The sequence below is a fragment of the Coregonus clupeaformis genome, unplaced genomic scaffold (genome assembly GCF_020615455.1).
Source record: "Coregonus clupeaformis isolate EN_2021a unplaced genomic scaffold, ASM2061545v1 scaf2016, whole genome shotgun sequence".
Lineage (NCBI taxonomy): Eukaryota > Metazoa > Chordata > Actinopteri > Salmoniformes > Salmonidae > Coregonus > Coregonus clupeaformis.
Genome location: NW_025535470.1, coordinates 42,501 through 62,500, shown reverse-complemented (window position 1 = coordinate 62,500; position 20,000 = coordinate 42,501). Strand labels below are relative to the sequence as shown.

At 42.3% G+C, this 20,000-nt stretch overlaps 1 pseudogene; it reads left to right on the top strand.

Annotated features, from left to right (window-relative positions):
• The window catches only part of LOC123481282, a 60,483-nt pseudogene that overhangs the window by 980 nt on the left and 39,503 nt on the right, over positions 1-20,000 (top strand).

Here is a 20,000-nt window from a genome sequence, read left to right as displayed (position 1 = left end):
ATCATTTAGCTGTGTTGATCCTGCATCATCATTTAGCTGTGTTGATCCTATATCATCATTTAGCTGTGTTGATCCTATATCATCATTTAGCTGTGTTGATCCTGCATCATCATTTAGCTGTGTTGACCCAAGATCTTAATTTAGCTGTGTTGATCCTGGATCATCATTTAGCTGTGTTGATCCTAGATCATCATTTAGCTGTGTTGATCCTAGATCATCATTTAGCTGTGTTGGTCCTTTATCATCATTTAGCTGTGTTGATTCTATATCATCATTTAGCTGTGTTGAACCTAGATCATCATTTAGCTGTGTTGATCCTGGATCATCATTTAGCTGTGTTGATCCTATATCATCATTTAGCTGTGTTGATCCTGCATCATCATTTAGCTGTGTTGATCCTATATCATCATTTAGCTGTGTTGATCCTGCATCATCATTTAGCTGTGTTGATCCTATATCATAATTTAGCTGTGTTGATCCTAGATCATCATTTAGCTGTGTTGATCCTGGATCATCATTTAGCTGTGTTGATCCTAGATCATCATTTAGCTGTGTTGATCCGGGATCATCATTTAGCTGTGTTGATCCTAGATCATCATTTAGCTGTGTTGATCCTAGATCATCATTTAGCTGTGTTGATCCTGGATAATCATTTAGCTGTGTTGACCCCATATCATCATTTAGCCGTGTTGATCCTGCATCATCATTTAGCTGTGTTGATCCTATATCATCATTTAGCTGTGTTGGCCCAATATCTTAATTTAGCTGTGTTGATCCTGGATCATCATTTAGCTGTGTTGATCCTAGATCATCATTTAGCTGTGTTGGTCCTTTATCATCATTTAGCTGTGTTGATCCTATATCATAATTTAGCTGTGTTGATCCTAGATCATAATTTAGCTGTGTTGATCCTGGATCATCATTTAGCTGTGTGGATCCTATATCATCATTTAGCTGTGTTGATCCTGCATCATCATTTAGCTGTGTTGATCCTATATCATAATTTAGCTGTGTTGATCCTAGATAATCATTTAGCTGTGTTGATCCTGGATCATCATTTAGCTGTGTTGATCCTAGATCATCATTTAGCTGTGTTGATCCTGGATCATCATTTAGCGGTGTTGATCCTAGATCATCATTTAGCTGTGTTGATCCTAGATCATCATTTAGCTGTGTTGATCCTAGATCATCATTTAGCTGTGTTGATCCTGGATCATCATTTAACTGTGTTGATCCTGGATAATCATTTAGCTGTGTTGATCCTATATCATCATTTAGCTGTGTTGATCCTTGATCATCATTTAGCTGTGTGACCCAAGATCATAATTTAGCTGTGTTGATCCTGGATCATCATTTAGCTGTGTTGATCCTATATCATCATTTAGCTGTGTTGATCCTGCATCATCATTTAACTGTGTTGATCCTGCATCATAATTTAGCTGTGTTGATCATATAACCTCATTTAGCTGTGTTGATCCTATATCATCATTTAGCTGTATTGATCCTAGATCATAATTTAGCTGTGTTGATCCTAGATCATCATTTAGCTGTGTTGATCCTAGATCATCAATATAATAGTATATAACAAAATATAATAGATAAATGAAGATAGCTCACTCAGGCCGTTTACCATTGTCTACTGAAGGGGGTGGCTCTCCCGTAGACACCAATGTGATAGCAGCTGGTTCTGGTCGACTTAGTTCATTGATTTCCATTTAAACAATAAAAATCAGGGAGTGGGATGTCTCGCTTCCTCTTTTGTTTCTAACCACTCTGATCCCCCTCCAGGTATATATTGGAAGAGGCCCGGTCTCTGGGTCTGACTGGGTCGGGCTACATCTGGATCGTACTCAAGTCTGACCACAGGAACCCCGACTTCACCCCAGACGTCTATCCCCTGGGGATGATCTCTGTGTCCTACAATGAAATGGAGTATCCCCTGGAGAGCCGCCTTAGAGACGGAGTGGGCATCATTGCCACGGCAGCCGTCGCCATGCTAAGGGAGAAGGGGGAGGTGCCAGAACCCCAAGGGAACTGCTACAGCCAATCAGAGAAGGGCAAGACTCCGCCCAGTGCCCTGAGAGGGTAAAAGAGGGAGTGGTGTATGTGTGTGTGTCCAATCAAATCAAATGTTATTTGTCACATGCTTCGTAAACAACAGGTGTGGACTAACAGTGAAATGTTTACTGACGGGTTATTTTCCAACAATGCAAAGTTAAAGATAAAGATTAAATATATAAAATAAAATAAAACAAACAGTGAATAATGAATAACGAGTAAAAATAACATGGCTATATACAGGTAGTACCAGTACTGAGTCAATGTGTAGGGGTACCAGGTAATAACATGGCTATATACAGGAAGTACCAGGTAATAACATGGCTATATACAGGAAGTACCAGTACTGAGTCAATGTGCAGGGGTACCAGGTAGTAATGAGGCTATATACAGGAAGTACCAGTACTGAGTCGATGTGTAGGGGTACCAGGTAATAACATGGCTAGATACAGGAAGTACCAGTACTGAGTCGATGTGTAGGGGTACCAGGTAATAACATGGCTATATACAGGAAGTACCAGTACTGAGTCGATGTGCAGGGGTACCAGGTAATAACATGGCTATATACAGGAAGTACCAGTACTGAGTCGATGTGCAGGGGTACCAGGTAATAACATGGCTATATACAGGAAGTACCAGTACTGAGTCGATGTGTAGGGGTACCAGGTAATAACATGGCTATATACAGGAAGTACCAGTACTGAGTCAATGTGCAGGGGTACCAGGTAATAACATGTCTATATACAGGAAGTACCAGGTAATAACATGGCTATATACAGGAAGTACCAGTACTGAGTCAATGTGCAGGGGTACCAGGTAATAACATGGCTATATACAGGAAGTACCAGTACTGAGTCGATGTGCAGGGGTACCAGGTAATAACATGGCTATATACAGGAAGTACCAGTACTGAGTCGATGTGCAGGGGTACCAGGTAATAACATGGCTATATACAGGAAGTACCAGTACTGAGTCGGTGTGTAGGGGTAACAGGTAATAACATGGCTATATACAGGAAGTACCAGTACTGAGTCGATGTGCAGGGGTACCAGGTAATAACATGGCTATATACAGGAAGTACCAGTACTGAGTCGATGTGCAGGGGTACCAGGTAATAACATGGCTATATACAGGAAGTACCAGTACTGAGTCGATGTGTAGGGGTACCAGGTAATAACATGGCTATATACAGGAAGTACCAGTACTGAGTCGATGTGTAGGGGTACCAGGTAGTAATGAGGCTATATACAGGAAGTACCAGTACTGAGTCGATGTGTAGGGGTACCAGGTAATAACATGGCTAGATACAGGAAGTACCAGTACTGAGTCGATGTGTAGGGGTACCAGGTAATAACATGGCTATATACAGGAAGTACCAGTACTGAGTCGATGTGCAGGGGTACCAGGTAATAACATGGCTATATTCAGGAAGTACCAGTACTGAGTCAATGTGTAGGGGTACCAGGTTATAACATGGCTATATTCAGGAAGTACCAGTACTGAGTCGATGTGCAGGGGTACCAGCTAATAACATGGCTATATACAGGAAGTACCAGTACTGAGTCGATGTGTAGGGGTACCAGGTAATAACATGGCTATATACAGGAAGTACCAGTACTGAGTCGATGTGCAGGGGTACCAGGTAATAACATGGCTAGATACAGGAAGTACCAGTACTGAGTCAATGTGCAGGGGTACCAGGTAATAACATGGCTAGATACAGGAAGTACCAGTACTGAGTCGATGTGTAGGGGTACCAGGTAATAACATGGCTATATACAGGAAGTACCAGTACTGAGTCAATGTGCAGGGGTACCAGGTAATAACATGGCTATATACAGGAAGTACCAGTACTGAGTCGATGTGCAGGGGTACCAGGTAATAACATGGCTATATACAGGAAGTACCAGTACTGAGTCGATGTGTAGGGGTACCAGGTAATTGAGGTAGCTACAGTGACTTATTCCACCTTTTGTTGTGTTACAGCCTGCATTCAAATGTCCCATAATGCCCCACAACACCCCATAATGATAAAGTGAAAACGTGTTTTTAAAAATGTTTTATTGAAAATGAAATACAGAAATATCTCATTTATGTAAGTATTCACACCCCTGAGTCAATACTTTGCAGAAGCACCTGTCTGTGTCAGCTTTGAGTCGTCTTGGGTATGTCTATGTCAGCTTTGAGTCGTCTTGGTTATGTCTGTATCAGCTTTGAGTCGTCTTGGGTATGTCTGTGTCAGCTTTGAGTCGTCTTGGGTATGTCTGTGTCAGCTTTGAGTCGTCTTGGGTATGTCTGTATCAGCTTTGAGTCATATTGGGTATGTCTTTGTCAGCTTTGAGTCGTCTTGGGTATGTCTGTGTCAGCTTTGAGTCGTCTTGGGTATGTCTGTATCAGCTTTGAGTCGTCTTGGGTATGTCTTTGTCAGCTTTGAGTCGTCTTGGGTATGTCTGTGTCAGCTTTGAGTCGTCTTGGGTATGTCTGTGTCAGCTTTGAGTCGTCTTGGGTATGTCTGTATCAGCTTTGAGTCATCTTGGGTATGTCTTTGTCAGCTTTGAGTCGTCTTGGGTATGTCTGTGTCAGCTTTGAGTCGTCTTGGGTATGTCTGTATAAGCTTTGAGTCGTCTTGGGTATGTCTGTGTCAGCTTTGAGTCGTCTTGGGTATGTCTGTGTCAGCTTTGAGTCATCTTGGGTATGTCTATCAGCTTTGAGTCGTCTTGGGTATGTCTGTGTCAGCTTTGAGTCGTCTTGGGTATGTCTGTGTCAGCTTTGAGTCGTCTTGGGTATGTCTGTGTCAGCTTTGAGTCGTCTTGGGTATGTCTGTGTCAGCTTTGAGTCGTCTTGGGTATGTCTGTATCAGCTTTGAGTCATCTTGGGTATGTCTGTATCAGCTTTGAGTCATCTTGGGTATGTCTGTGTCAGCTTTGAGTCATCTTGGGTATGTCTGTGTCAGCTTTGAGTCATCTTGGGTATGTCTGTATCAGCTTTGAGTCATCTTGGGTATGTCTGTGTCAGCTTTTAGTCGTCTTGGGTATGTCTGTATCAGCTTTTAGTCGTCTTGGGTATGTCTGTGTCAGCTTTGAGTCGTCTTGGGTATGTCTGTGTCAGCTTTGCATATCAGGATTTGGGGATTTTCTCCCATTCTTCCTTGCAGATTTTCTCAAGCTCTGTTAAGTTAGATGGGGAGCGGCGTGAACAGCAACTTTCAAGTCTTTCCACAGATTTTCAATGGGATTCAAGTGTGAGCTTTTGCTGGGCCACTCAAGGACTTTCACATTCTTGTTCTGAAACCATTCCAGTGTTGCTTTGGCTTTATGCTTGGGGTTATTGTCCTGTTGGAACGTAAATCTTCTCCCCAGTCTGAGGTCATTTGCACTCTGAAGCAGGTTCTCATCAAGGATTTGGCTGTATTTGGCTCAATTCATTGTTCTCTCTATCCTTACCAGACTCCCAGTCCCTGCCGCTGAAAAGCAACCCCATAGCATGATGCTGCCACCACCATGCCTTTTTGTCTGATCAGACCACAGAAAATGTTGCCTTATGCTCTCAGAGTCTTTCACATGCCTTTTCGCAAACTCTAGGCACGCTGTCATGTGCCTTTTTCTCAGGAGTGGCTTCCGTCTGGCCACTCTCCCGTAAAGCCCAGATTGGTGAAGTGCTGTAGAGACTGTCCTCCTTCTGGCAGGTTCTCCCATCTCAGCCAAGGAACTCTGTAGTTCTGTCAGAGTGGTCATCGGGTTCTTGGTCACCTCCCTGAACCAAAGGTCCTTTTTTTGCCCGGTTGCTCAGTTTGGTCAGAAGGCCAGCTCTAGGCATTCTGGGTAGACTCTGCTGGACGACGGAGACCTTGGAAACGCTCAACACACTGGGATCTCTGAGATCTACGGACAGTTCCTTGTACATGGTATAGTCGACGTGCCCTTGAGCAAGGCACTTAACCCTAACTGCGCCTGTAAGTCGCTCTGGATGAGCGCTAAATCACTCAAATGTAGATGTTTCTGCTCTGACATTCACTGTGGGACCTTTACATAGACAGGTGTGTTTTTTTCTTCTTCTTCTAAATCATGTCCAAACAATTGAATTGGCCACCGGTGGACTCCAATCAAGTTGTAATGACATCTCAAGTATGATCAAAGGAAATTGGATGCACCTGAGCTCAATTTGGAGTGTCATAGCAAAGGGGTGTTAATACTTACAGTATGGAAATAAGATATTTCTGGTATTTCATTGTCAATACAAAAAAAACACATATTTCAGTTTTGTCATAATAATAGACAGTAGCAGCAGTATACTGTAGGTAGGGGTAAAGGGACTAGACAACAGGATAGATAATAGACAGCAGCAGCAGTATACTGTAGGTAGGGGTAAAGTGACTAGGCAACAGGATAGATAATAGACAGTAGCAGCAGTATACTGTAGGTAGGGGTAAAGTGACTAGGCAACAGGATAGATAATAGACAGTAGCAGCAGTATACTGTAGGTAGGGGTAAAGTGACTAGACAACAGGATATATAATAGACAGTAGCAGCAGTATACTGTAGGTAGGGGTAAAGTGACTAGGCAACAGGATAGATAATAGACAGTAGCAGCAGTATACTGTAGGTAGGGGTAAAGTGACTAGGCAACAGGATAGATAATAGACAGTAGCAGCAGTATACTGTAGGTAGGGGGTAAAGTGACTAGGCAACAGGATAGATAATAGACAGTAGCAGCAGTATACTGTAGGTAGGGGTAAAGTGACTAGACAACAGGATAGATAATAGACAGTAGCAGCAGTATACTGTAGGTAGGGGTAAAGTGACTAGACAACAGGATAGATAATAGACAGTAGCAGCAGTATACTGTAGGTAGGGGTAAAGTGACTAGACAACAGGATAGATAATAGACAGTAGCAGCAGTATACTGTAGGTAGGGGTAAAGTGACTAGACAACAGGATAGATAATAGACAGTAGCAGCAGTATACTGTAGGTAGGGGTAAAGGGACTAGACAACAGGATAGATAATAGACAGTAGCAGCAGTATACTGTAGGTAGGGGTAAAGTGACTAGACAACAGGATAGATAATAGACAGTAGCAGCAGTATACTGTAGGTAGGGGTAAAGTGACTAGGCAACAGGATAGATAATAGACAGTAGCAGCAGTATACTGTAGGTAGGGGTAAAGTGACTAGACAACAGGATAGATAATAGACAGTAGCAGCAGTATACTGTAGGTAGGGGTAAAGTGACTAGGCAACAGGATAGATAATAGACAGTAGCAGCAGTATACTGTAGGTAGGGGTAAAGTGACTAGGCAACAGGATAGATAATAGACAGTAGCAGCAGTATACTGTAGGTAGGGGTAAAGTGACTAGGCAACAGGATAGATAATAGACAGTAGCAGCAGTATACTGTAGGTAGGGGGTAAAGTGACTAGGCAACAGGATAGATAATAGACAGTAGCAGCAGTATACTGTAGGTAGGGGTAAAGTGACTAGACAACAGGATAGATAATAGACAGTAGCAGCAGTATACTGTAGGTAGGGGTAAAGTGACTAGGCAACAGGATAGATAATAGACAGTAGCAACAGTATACTGTAGGTAGGGTAAAGTGACTAGACAACAGGATAGATAATAGACAGTAGCAGCAGTATACTGTAGGTAGGGGTAAAGGGACTAGACAACAGGATAGATAATAGACAGTAGCAGCAGTATACTGTAGGTAGGGGTAAAGTGACTAGACAACAGGATAGATAATAGACAGTAGCAGCAGTATACTGTAGGTAGGGGTAAAGTGACTAGACAACAGGATAGATAATAGACAGTAGCAGCAGTATACTGTAGGTAGGTAAAGTGACTAGACAACAGGATAGATAATAGACAGTAGCAGCAGTATACTGTAGGTAGGGGTAAAGTGACTAGACAACAGGATAGATAATAGACAGTAGCAGCAGTATACTGTAGGTAGGGGTAAAGTGACTAGACAACAGGATAGATAATAGACAGTAGCAGCAGTATACTGTAGGTAGGGGTAAAGTGACTAGACAACAGGATAGATAATAGACAGTAGCAGCAGTATACCGTAGGTAGGGGTAAAGGGACTAGACAACAGGATAGATAATAGACAGTAGCAGCAGTATACTGTAGGTAGGGGTAAAGTGACTAGGCAACAGGATAGATAATAGACAGTAGCAGCAGTATACTGTAGGTAGGGGTAAAGGGACTAGACAACAGGATAGATAATAGACAGTAGCAGCAGTATACTGTAGGTAGGGGTAAAGGGACTAGACAACAGGATAGATAATAGACAGTAGCAGCAGTATACTGTAGGTAGGGGTAAAGTGACTAGGCAACAGGATAGATAATAGACAGTAGCAGCAGTATACTGTAGGTAGGGGTACAGGGACTAGGCAACAGGATAGATAATAGACAGTAGCAGCAGTATACTGTAGGTAGGGGTAAAGTGACTAGGCAACAGGATAGATAATAGACAGTAGCAGCAGTATACTGTAGGTAGGGGTAAAGGGACTAGACAACAGGATAGATAATAGACAGTAGCAGCAGTATACTGTAGGTAGGGGGTAAAGTGACTAGACAACAGGATAGATAATAGACAGTAGCAGCAGTATACTGTAGGTAGGGTAAAGTGACTAGGCAACAGGATAGATAATAGACAGTAGCAGCAGTATACTGTAGGTAGGGGTGAAGTGACTAGACAACAGGATAGATAATAGACAGTAGCAGCAGTATACTGTAGGTAGGGGTAAAGTGACTAGACAACAGGATAGATAATAGACAGTAGCAGCAGTATACTGTAGGTAGGGGTAAAGGGACTAGACAACAGGATAGATAATAGACAGTAGCAGCAGTATACTGTAGGGAGGGGTGAAGTGACTAGGCAACAGGATAGATAATAGACAGTAGCAGCAGTATACTGTAGGTAGGGGTAAAGTGACTAGACAACAGGATAGATAATAGACAGTAGCAGCAGTATACTGTAGGTAGGGGTAAAGGGACTAGACAACAGGATAGATAATAGACAGTAGCAGCAGTATATTGTAGGTAGGGGTAAAGGGACTAGGCAACAGGATAGATAATAGACAGTAGCAGCAGTATACTGTAGGTAGGGGTAAAGGGACTAGACAACAGGATAGATAATAGACAGTAGCAGCAGTATACTGTAGGTAGGGGTAAAGTGACTAGTCAACAGGATAGATAATAGACAGTAGCAGCAGTATACTGTAGGTAGGGGGTAAAGTGACTAGACAACAGGATAGATAATAGACAGTAGCAGCAGTATACTGTAGGTAGGGGTAAAGGGACTAGACAACAGGATAGATAATAGACAGTAGCAGCAGTATACTGTAGGTAGGGGTAAAGTGACTAGACAACAGGATAGATAATAGACAGTAGCAGCAGTATACTGTAGGTAGGGGTAAAGGGACTAGACAACAGGATAGATAATAGACAGTAGCAGCAGTATACTGTAGGTAGGGGTAAAGTGACTAGGCAACAGGATAGATAATAGACAGTAGCAGCAGTATACTGTAGGTAGGGGGTAAAGTGACTAGACAACAGGATAGATAATAGACAGTAGCAGCAGTATACTGTAGGTAGGGGTAAAGTGACTAGACAACAGGATAGATAATAGACAGTAGCAGCAGTATACTGTAGGTAGGGGTAAAGTGACTAGGCAACAGGATAGATAATAGACAGTAGCAGCAGTATACTGTAGGTAGGGGTAAAGGGACTAGGCAACAGGATAGATAATAGACAGTAGCAGCAGTGTACTGTAGGTAGGGGTAAAGTGACTAGACAACAGGATAGATAATAGACAGTAGCAGCAGTGTACTGTAGGTAGGGGTAAAGTGACTAGACAACAGGATAGATAATAGACAGTAGCAGCAGTATACTGTAGGTAGGGGTAAAGTGACTAGACAACAGGATAGATAATAGACAGTAGCAGCAGTATACTGTAGGTAGGGGTAAAGGGACTAGACAACAGGATAGATAATAGACAGTAGCAGCAGTGTACTGTAGGTAGGGTAAAGTGACTAGACAACAGGATAGATAATAGACAGTAGCAGCAGTATACTGTAGGTAGGGGTAAAGTGACTAGACAACAGGATAGATAATAGACAGTAGCAGCAGTATACTGTAGGTAGGGGTAAAGTGACTAGACAACAGGATAGATAATAGACAGTAGCAGCAGTATACTGTAGGTAGGGGTAAAGGGACTAGACAACAGGATAGATAATAGACAGTAGCAGCAGTATACTGTAGGTAGGGGTAAAGTGACTAGACAACAGGATAGATAATAGACAGTAGCAGCAGTATACTGTAGGTAGGGGTAAAGGGACTAGACAACAGGATAGATAATAGACAGTAGCAGCAGTATACTGTAGGTAGGGGTAAAGGGACTAGACAACAGGATAGATAATAGACAGTAGCAGCAGTATACTGTAGGTAGGGGTAAAGTGACTAGGCAACAGGATAGATAATAGACAGTAGCAGCAGTATACTGTAGGTAGGGGTACAGGGACTAGGCAACAGGATAGATAATAGACAGTAGCAGCAGTATACTGTAGGTAGGGAGTAAAGTGACTAGGCAACAGGATAGATAATAGACAGTAGCAGCAGTATACTGTAGGTAGGGGTAAAGGGACTAGACAACAGGATAGATAATAGACAGTAGCAGCAGTATACTGTAGGTAGGGGTAAAGTGACTAGACAACAGGATAGATAATAGACAGTAGCAGCAGTATACTGTAGGTAGGGGTAAAGTGACTAGGCAACAGGATAGATAATAGACAGTAGCAGCAGTATACTGTAGGTAGGGGTGAAGTGACTAGACAACAGGATAGATAATAGACAGTAGCAGCAGTATACTGTAGGTAGGGGTAAAGTGACTAGACAACAGGATAGATAATAGACAGTAGCAGCAGTATACTGTAGGTAGGGGTAAAGGGACTAGACAACAGGATAGATAATAGACAGTAGCAGCAGTATACTGTAGGGAGGGGTGAAGTGACTAGGCAACAGGATAGATAATAGACAGTAGCAGCAGTATACTGTAGGTAGGGGTAAAGTGACTAGACAACAGGATAGATAATAGACAGTAGCAGCAGTATACTGTAGGTAGGGGTAAAGGGACTAGACAACAGGATAGATAATAGACAGTAGCAGCAGTATATTGTAGGTAGGGGTAAAGGGACTAGGCAACAGGATAGATAATAGACAGTAGCAGCAGTATACTGTAGGTAGGGGTAAAGGGACTAGACAACAGGATAGATAATAGACAGTAGCAGCAGTATACTGTAGGTAGGGGTAAAGTGACTAGTCAACAGGATAGATAATAGACAGTAGCAGCAGTATACTGTAGGTAGGGGTAAAGTGACTAGACAACAGGATAGATAATAGACAGTAGCAGCAGTATACTGTAGGTAGGGGTAAAGGGACTAGACAACAGGATAGATAATAGACAGTAGCAGCAGTATACTGTAGGTAGGGGTAAAGTGACTAGACAACAGGATAGATAATAGACAGTAGCAGCAGTATACTGTAGGTAGGGGTAAAGGGACTAGACAACAGGATAGATAATAGACAGTAGCAGCAGTATACTGTAGGTAGGGGTAAAGTGACTAGGCAACAGGATAGATAATAGACAGTAGCAGCAGTATACTGTAGGTAGGGGTAAAGTGACTAGACAACAGGATAGATAATAGACAGTAGCAGCAGTATACTGTAGGTAGGGGTAAAGTGACTAGACAACAGGATAGATAATAGACAGTAGCAGCAGTATACTGTAGGTAGGGAGTAAAGTGACTAGGCAACAGGATAGATAATAGACAGTAGCAGCAGTATACTGTAGGTAGGGGTAAAGGGACTAGGCAACAGGATAGATAATAGACAGTAGCAGCAGTGTACTGTAGGTAGGGGTAAAGTGACTAGACAACAGGATAGATAATAGACAGTAGCAGCAGTGTACTGTAGGTAGGGGTAAAGTGACTAGACAACAGGATAGATAATAGACAGTAGCAGCAGTATACTGTAGGTAGGGGTAAAGTGACTAGACAACAGGATAGATAATAGACAGTAGCAGCAGTATACTGTAGGTAGGGGTAAAGGGACTAGACAACAGGATAGATAATAGACAGTAGCAGCAGTGTACTGTAGGTAGGGGTAAAGTGACTAGACAACAGGATAGATAATAGACAGTAGCAGCAGTATACTGTAGGTAGGGGTAAAGTGACTAGACAACAGGATAGATAATAGACAGTAGCAGCAGTATACTGTAGGTAGGGGTAAAGTGACTAGACAACAGGATAGATAATAGACAGTAGCAGCAGTATACTGTAGGTAGGGGTAAAGGGACTAGACAACAGGATAGATAATAGACAGTAGCAGCAGTATACTGTAGGTAGGGGGTAAAGTGACTAGACAACAGGATAGATAATAGACAGTAGCAGCAGTATACTGTAGGTAGGGGTAAAGTGACTAGACAACAGGATAGATAATAGACAGTAGCAGCAGTATACTGTAGGTAGGGGTAAAGTGACTAGACAACAGGATAGATAATAGACAGTAGCAGCAGTATACTGTAGGTAGGGGTAAAGTGACTAGACAACAGGATAGATAATAGACAGTAGCAGCAGTATACTGTAGGTAGGGGTAAAGTGACTAGACAACAGGATAGATAATAGACAGTAGCAGCAGTATACTGTAGGTAGGGGTAAAGTGACTAGACAACAGGATAGATAATAGACAGTAGCAGCAGTATACTGTAGGTAGGGGTACAGGGACTAGGCAACAGGATAGATAATAGACAGTAGCAGCAGTATACTGTAGGTAGGGGTAAAGTGACTAGGCAACAGGATAGATAATAGACAGTAGCAGCAGTATACTGTAGGTAGGGGTAAAGGGACTAGACAACAGGATAGATAATAGACAGTAGCAGCAGTATACTGTAGGTAGGGGTAAAGTGACTAGACAACAGGATAGATAATAGACAGTAGCAGCAGTATACTGTAGGTAGGGGTAAAGTGACTAGGCAACAGGATAGATAATAGACAGTAGCAGCAGTATACTGTAGGTAGGGGTGAAGTGACTAGACAACAGGATAGATAATAGACAGTAGCAGCAGTATACTGTAGGTAGGGGTAAAGTGACTAGACAACAGGATAGATAATAGACAGTAGCAGCAGTATACTGTAGGTAGGGGTAAAGGGACTAGACAACAGGATAGATAATAGACAGTAGCAGCAGTATACTGTAGGGAGGGTGAAGTGACTAGGCAACAGGATAGATAATAGACAGTAGCAGCAGTATACTGTAGGTAGGGGTAAAGTGACTAGACAACAGGATAGATAATAGACAGTAGCAGCAGTATACTGTAGGTAGGGGTAAAGGGACTAGACAACAGGATAGATAATAGACAGTAGCAGCAGTATATTGTAGGTAGGGGTAAAGGGACTAGGCAACAGGATAGATAATAGACAGTAGCAGCAGTATACTGTAGGTAGGGGTAAAGGGACTAGACAACAGGATAGATAATAGACAGTAGCAGCAGTATACTGTAGGTAGGGGTAAAAGTGACTAGTCAACAGGATAGATAATAGACAGTAGCAGCAGTATACTGTAGGTAGGGGTAAAGTGACTAGACAACAGGATAGATAATAGACAGTAGCAGCAGTATACTGTAGGTAGGGGTAAAGGGACTAGACAACAGGATAGATAATAGACAGTAGCAGCAGTATACTGTAGGTAGGGGTAAAGTGACTAGACAACAGGATAGATAATAGACAGTAGCAGCAGTATACTGTAGGTAGGGGTAAAGGGACTAGACAACAGGATAGATAATAGACAGTAGCAGCAGTATACTGTAGGTAGGGGGTAAAGTGACTAGGCAACAGGATAGATAATAGACAGTAGCAGCAGTATACTGTAGGTAGGGGTAAAGTGACTAGACAACAGGATAGATAATAGACAGTAGCAGCAGTATACTGTAGGTAGGGGTAAAGTGACTAGACAACAGGATAGATAATAGACAGTAGCAGCAGTATACTGTAGGTAGGGGTAAAGTGACTAGGCAACAGGATAGATAATAGACAGTAGCAGCAGTATACTGTAGGTAGGGGTAAAGGGACTAGGCAACAGGATAGATAATAGACAGTAGCAGCAGTGTACTGTAGGTAGGGGTAAAGTGACTAGACAACAGGATAGATAATAGACAGTAGCAGCAGTGTACTGTAGGTAGGGGTAAAGTGACTAGACAACAGGATAGATAATAGACAGTAGCAGCAGTATACTGTAGGTAGGGGTAAAGTGACTAGACAACAGGATAGATAATAGACAGTAGCAGCAGTATACTGTAGGTAGGGGTAAAGGGACTAGACAACAGGATAGATAATAGACAGTAGCAGCAGTGTACTGTAGGTAGGGGTAAAGTGACTAGACAACAGGATAGATAATAGACAGTAGCAGCAGTATACTGTAGGTAGGGGTAAAGTGACTAGACAACAGGATAGATAATAGACAGTAGCAGCAGTATACTGTAGGTAGGGGTAAAGTGACTAGACAACAGGATAGATAATAGACAGTAGCAGCAGTGTACTGTAGGTAGGGGTAAAGAGTGACTAGACAACAGGATAGATAATAGACAGTAGCAGCAGTATACTGTAGGTAGGGGTAAAGGGACTAGACAACAGGATAGATAATAGACAGTAGCAGCAGTATACTGTAGGTAGGGGTAAAGTGACTAGACAACAGGATAGATAATAAACAGTAGCAGTAGTATACTGTAGGTAGGGGTAAAGTGACTAGACAACAGGATAGATAATAGACAGTAGCAGCAGTATACTGTAGGTAGGGGTAAAGGGACTAGACAACAGGATAGATAATAAACAGTAGCAGTAGTATACTGTAGGTAGGGGTAAAGGGACTAGACAACAGGATAGATAATAGACAGTAGCAGCAGTATACTGTAGGTAGGGGTAAAGGGACTAGACAACAGGATAGATAATAAACAGTAGCAGTAGTATACTGTAGGTAGGGGTAAAGTGACTAGACAACAGGATAGATAATAGACAGTAGCAGCAGTATACTGTAGGTAGGGGGTAAAGGGACTAGACAACAGGATAGATAATAAACAGTAGCAGTAGTATACTGTAGGTAGGGGGTAAAGGGACTAGACAACAGGATAGATAATAGACAGTAGCAGCAGTATACTGTAGGTAGGGGGTAAAGGGACTAGACAACAGGATAGATAATAGACAGTAGCAGCAGTATACTGTAGGTAGGGGGTAAAGTGACTAGGCAACAGGATAGATAATAGACAGTAGCAGGGCAGTGTACTGTAGGTAGGGGGTAAAGTGACTAGACAACAGGATAGATAATAGACAGTAGCAGTAGTATACTGTAGGTAGGGGTAAAGTGACTAGACAACAGGATAGATAATAGACAGTAGCAGCAGCGTATGTGATGAGTGTGTGTGTGTGTGTGTGGGGGGGGCGTCAGAATGCGTGTGTACGTGGGCGTATGTACAGTGCCTTGTAAAGTATTCATCCCCCTTGGCATTTTTCCTATTTTGTTGCATTACAACCTGTAATTTAAATGGATTTCATGTAATGGACATACACAAAAAAGTCCAAATTGGTGAAATGAAATGAAAAAAATAACTTGTTTCAAAACATTCTAAAAAATAAATAACGGAAAAGTGGTGCGTGCATATGTATTCGTCCCCTTTGCTATGAAGCCCCTAAATAAGATCTGGTGCAACCAATTACCTTCAGAAGTCACATAATTAGTTAAATAAAGTCCACCTGTGTGCAATCTAAGTGTCACATGATCTCAGTATATATACACCTGTTCTGAAAGGCCCCAACACCACTAAGCAAGGGGCACCACCAAGCAAGCGGCACCATGAAGACCAAGGAGCTCTCCAAACAGGTCAGGGACAAAGTTGTGGAGAAGTACAGATCAGGGTTGGGTTATAAAAAATTATCTGAAACTTTGAACATCCCACGGAGCACCATTAAATCCATTATAAAAAAATATGGCACCACAACAAGCCTGCCAAGAGTGGGCCGCCCACCAAAACTCACGGACCAGGCAAGGAGGGCATTAATCAGAGAGGTAACAAAGAGACCAAAGATAACCCTGAAGGAGCTGCAAAGCTCCACAGCGGAGATTAGAGTATCTGTCCATAGGACCACTTTAAGCCGTACACTCCACAGAGCTGGGCTTTACGGAAGAGTGGCCAGAAAAAAGCCATTGCTTAAAGAAAAAAAATACGCAAACACGTTTGGTGTTCGCCAAAAGGCATGTGGGAGACTCCCCAAACATATGGAAGAAGGTTCTCTGAGCTTTTTGGCCATCAAGGACAATGCTACAGTGGGGAAAAAAAGTATTTAGTCAGCCACTAATTGTGCAAGTTCTCCCCACTTAAAAAAGATGAGAGAGGCCTGTAATTTCATCATAGGTACACGTCAACTATGACAGACAAAATGAGATTTTTTTCTCCAGAAAATCACATTGTAGGATTTTTAATGAATTTATTTGCATATTATGGTGGAAAATAAGTATTTGGTCAATAACAAAGTTTCTCAATACTTTGTTATATACCCTTTGTTGGCAATGACACAGGTCAAACGTTTTCTGTAAGTCTTCACAAGGTTTTCACACACTGTTGCTGGTATTTTGGCCCATTCCTCCATGCATATCTCTTCTAGAGCATTGATGTTTTGGGGCTGTCGCTGGGCAACACGGACTTTCAACTCCCTCCAAAGATTTTCTATGGGGTTGAGATCTGGAGACTGGCTAGGCCACTCCAGGACCTTGAAATGCTTCTTACGAAGCCACTCCTTCGTTGCCTGGCGGTGTGTTTGGGATCATTGTCATGCTGAAAGACCCAGCCACGTTTCATCTTCAATGCCCTTGCTGATGGAAGGAGGTTTTCACTCAAAATCTCCGATACATGGCCCCATTCATTCTTTCCTTTACACGGATCAGTCGTCCTGGTCCCTTTGCAGAAAAACAGCCCCAAAGCATGATGTTTCCACCCCCATGCTTCACAGTAGGTATGGTGTTCTTTGGATGCAACTCAGCATTCTTTTTCCTCCAAACACGACGAGTTGAGTTTTTACCAAAAAGTTTTATTTTGGTTTCATCTGACCATATGACATTCTCCCAATCCTCTTCTGGATCATCCAAATGCACTCTAGCAAACTTCAGACGGGCCTGGACATGTACTGGCTTAAGCAGGGGGACACGTCTTGCACTGCAGGATTTGAGTCCCTGGCGGCGTAGTGTGTTACTGATGGTAGGCTTTGTTACTTTGGTCCCAGCTCTCTGCAGGCCATTCACTAGGTCCCCCCGTGTGGTTCTGGGATTTTTGCTCACCATTCTTGTGATGATTTTGACCCCACAGGGTGAGATCTTGCGTGGAGCCCCAGATCGAGGGAGATTATCAGTGGTCTTGTATGTCTTCCATTTCCTAATAATTGCTCCCACAGTTGATTTCTTCAAACCAAGCTGCTTACCTATTGCAGATCCAGTCTTCCCAGCCTGGTGCAGGTCTACAATTTTGTTTCTGGTGTCCTTTGACAGCTCTTTGGTCTTGGCCATAGTGGAGTTTGGAGTGTGACTGTTTGAGGTTGTGGACAGGTGTCTTTTATACTGATAACAAGTTCAAACAGGTGCCATTAATACAGGTAACGCAGTGGAGGACAGAGGAGCCTCTTAAAGAAGAAGTTACAGGTCTGTGAGAGCCAGAAATCTTGCTTGTTTGTAGGTGACCAAATACTTATTTTCCACCATAATTTGCAAATAAATTCATAAAATATCCTACAATGTGATTTTCTGGAGAAAAAAAATCTCAATTTGTCTGTCATAGTTGACGTGTACCTATGATGAAAATTACAGGCCTCTCTCATCTTTTTAAGTGGGAGAACTTGCACAATTGGTGGCTGACTAAATACTTTTTTCCCCCACTGTATGTCTGGCGTAAACCCAACACCTCTCATTACCCCGAGAACATCATCCCCACAGTGAAGCATGGTGGTGGCAGCATCATGCTGTGGGGATGTTTTTTCATCGGCAGGGACTGGGAAACTGGTCAGAATTGAAGGAATGATGGATGGCGCTAAATACAGGGAAATTCTTGAGGGAAACCTGTTTCAGACTTCCAGAGATTTGAGACTGGGACGGAGGTTCACCTTCCAGCAGGTCAATGACCATAAGCATTCTACTAAAGCAACACTTGAGTAGTTTAAGGGGAAACATTTAAATGTCTTGGAATGGCCTAGTCAAAGCCCAGACCTCAATCCAATTGAGAATCTGTGGTATGACTTAAAGATTGCTGTACACCAGTGGAACCCATCCAACTTTAAGGAGCTGGAGCAGTTTTGCCTTGAAGAATGGGCAAAAATCCCAGTGGCTAGATGTACCAAGCTTATAGAGACATACCCCAAGAGACTTGCAGCTGTAAATGCTGCAAAAGGTGGCTCTACAAAGTATTGACTTTGGGGGGGGTGAATAGTTATGCACGCTCAAGTTTTCTGTTTTTTTTTCTTATTTCTTGTTTGTTTCACAAGAAAAAATATTTAGCATCTTCAAAGTGGTAGGCATGTTGTGTAAATCAAATGATACAAACCCCCCCAAAATCAATTTTAATTCCAGGTTGTAAGGCAACAAAATAGGAAAAATGCCAAGGGGGGTGAATACTTTCGCTAGCCACTGGGTAAATATATTACTGTAGAACTATGTTGTAGACAGTTTTAATATGTTACTGTAGAACTATGTTGTATACAGTTTTAATATATTACTGTAGAACTATGTTGTAGACAGTTTTAATATATTACTGTAGAACTATGTTGTAGACAGTTTTAATATATTACTGTAGAACTATGTTGTAGACAGTTTTAATATATTACTGTAGAACTATGTTGTAGTTAGTTTTAATATATTACTGTAGAACTATGTTGTAGACAGTTTTAATATATTACTGTAGAACTACAGTGGGGAAAAAAAGTATTTAGTCAGCCACCAATTGTGCAAGTTCTCCCACTTAAAAAGATGAGAGAGGCCTGTAATTTTCATCATAGGTACACGTCAACTATGACAGACAAAATGAGAAGAAAAAAAATCCAGAAAATCACATTGTAGGATTTTTAATGAATTTATTTGCAAATTATGGTGGAAAATAAGTATTTGGTCAATAACAAAAGTTTCTCAATACTTTGTTATATACCCTTTGTTGGCAATGACACAGGTCAAACGTTTTCTGTAAGTCTTCACAAAGGTTTTCACACACTGTTGCTGGTATTTTGGCCCATTCCTCCATGCAGATCTCCTCTAGAGCAGTGATGTTTTGGGGCTGTCGCTGAGCAACACGGACTTTCAACTCCCTCCAAAGATTTTCTATGGGGTTGAGATCTGGAGACTGGCTAGGCCACTCCAGGACCTTGAAATGCTTCTTTACGAAGCCACTCCTTCGTTGCCCGGGCGGTGTGTTTGGGATCATTGTCATGCTGAAAGACCCAGCCACGTTTCATCTTCAATGCCCTTGCTGATGGAAGGAGGTTTTCACTCAAAATCTCACGATACATGGCCCCATTCATTCTTTCCTTTACACGGATCAGTCGTCCTGGTCCCTTTGCAGAAAAACAGCCCCAAAGCATGATGTTTCCACCCCCATGCTTCACAGTAGGTATGGTGTTCTTTGGATGCAACTCAGCATTCTTTGTCCTCCAAACATGACGAGTTGAGTTTTTACCAAAAAGTTCTATTTTGGTTTCATCTGACCATATGACATTCTCCCAATCCTCTTCTGGATCATCCAAATGCAAACTAGCAAACTTCAGACGGGCCTGGACATGTACTGGCTTAAGCAGGGGGACACGTCTGGCACTGCAGGATTTGAGTCCCTGGCGGCATAGTGTGTTACTGATGGTAGGCTTTGTTAC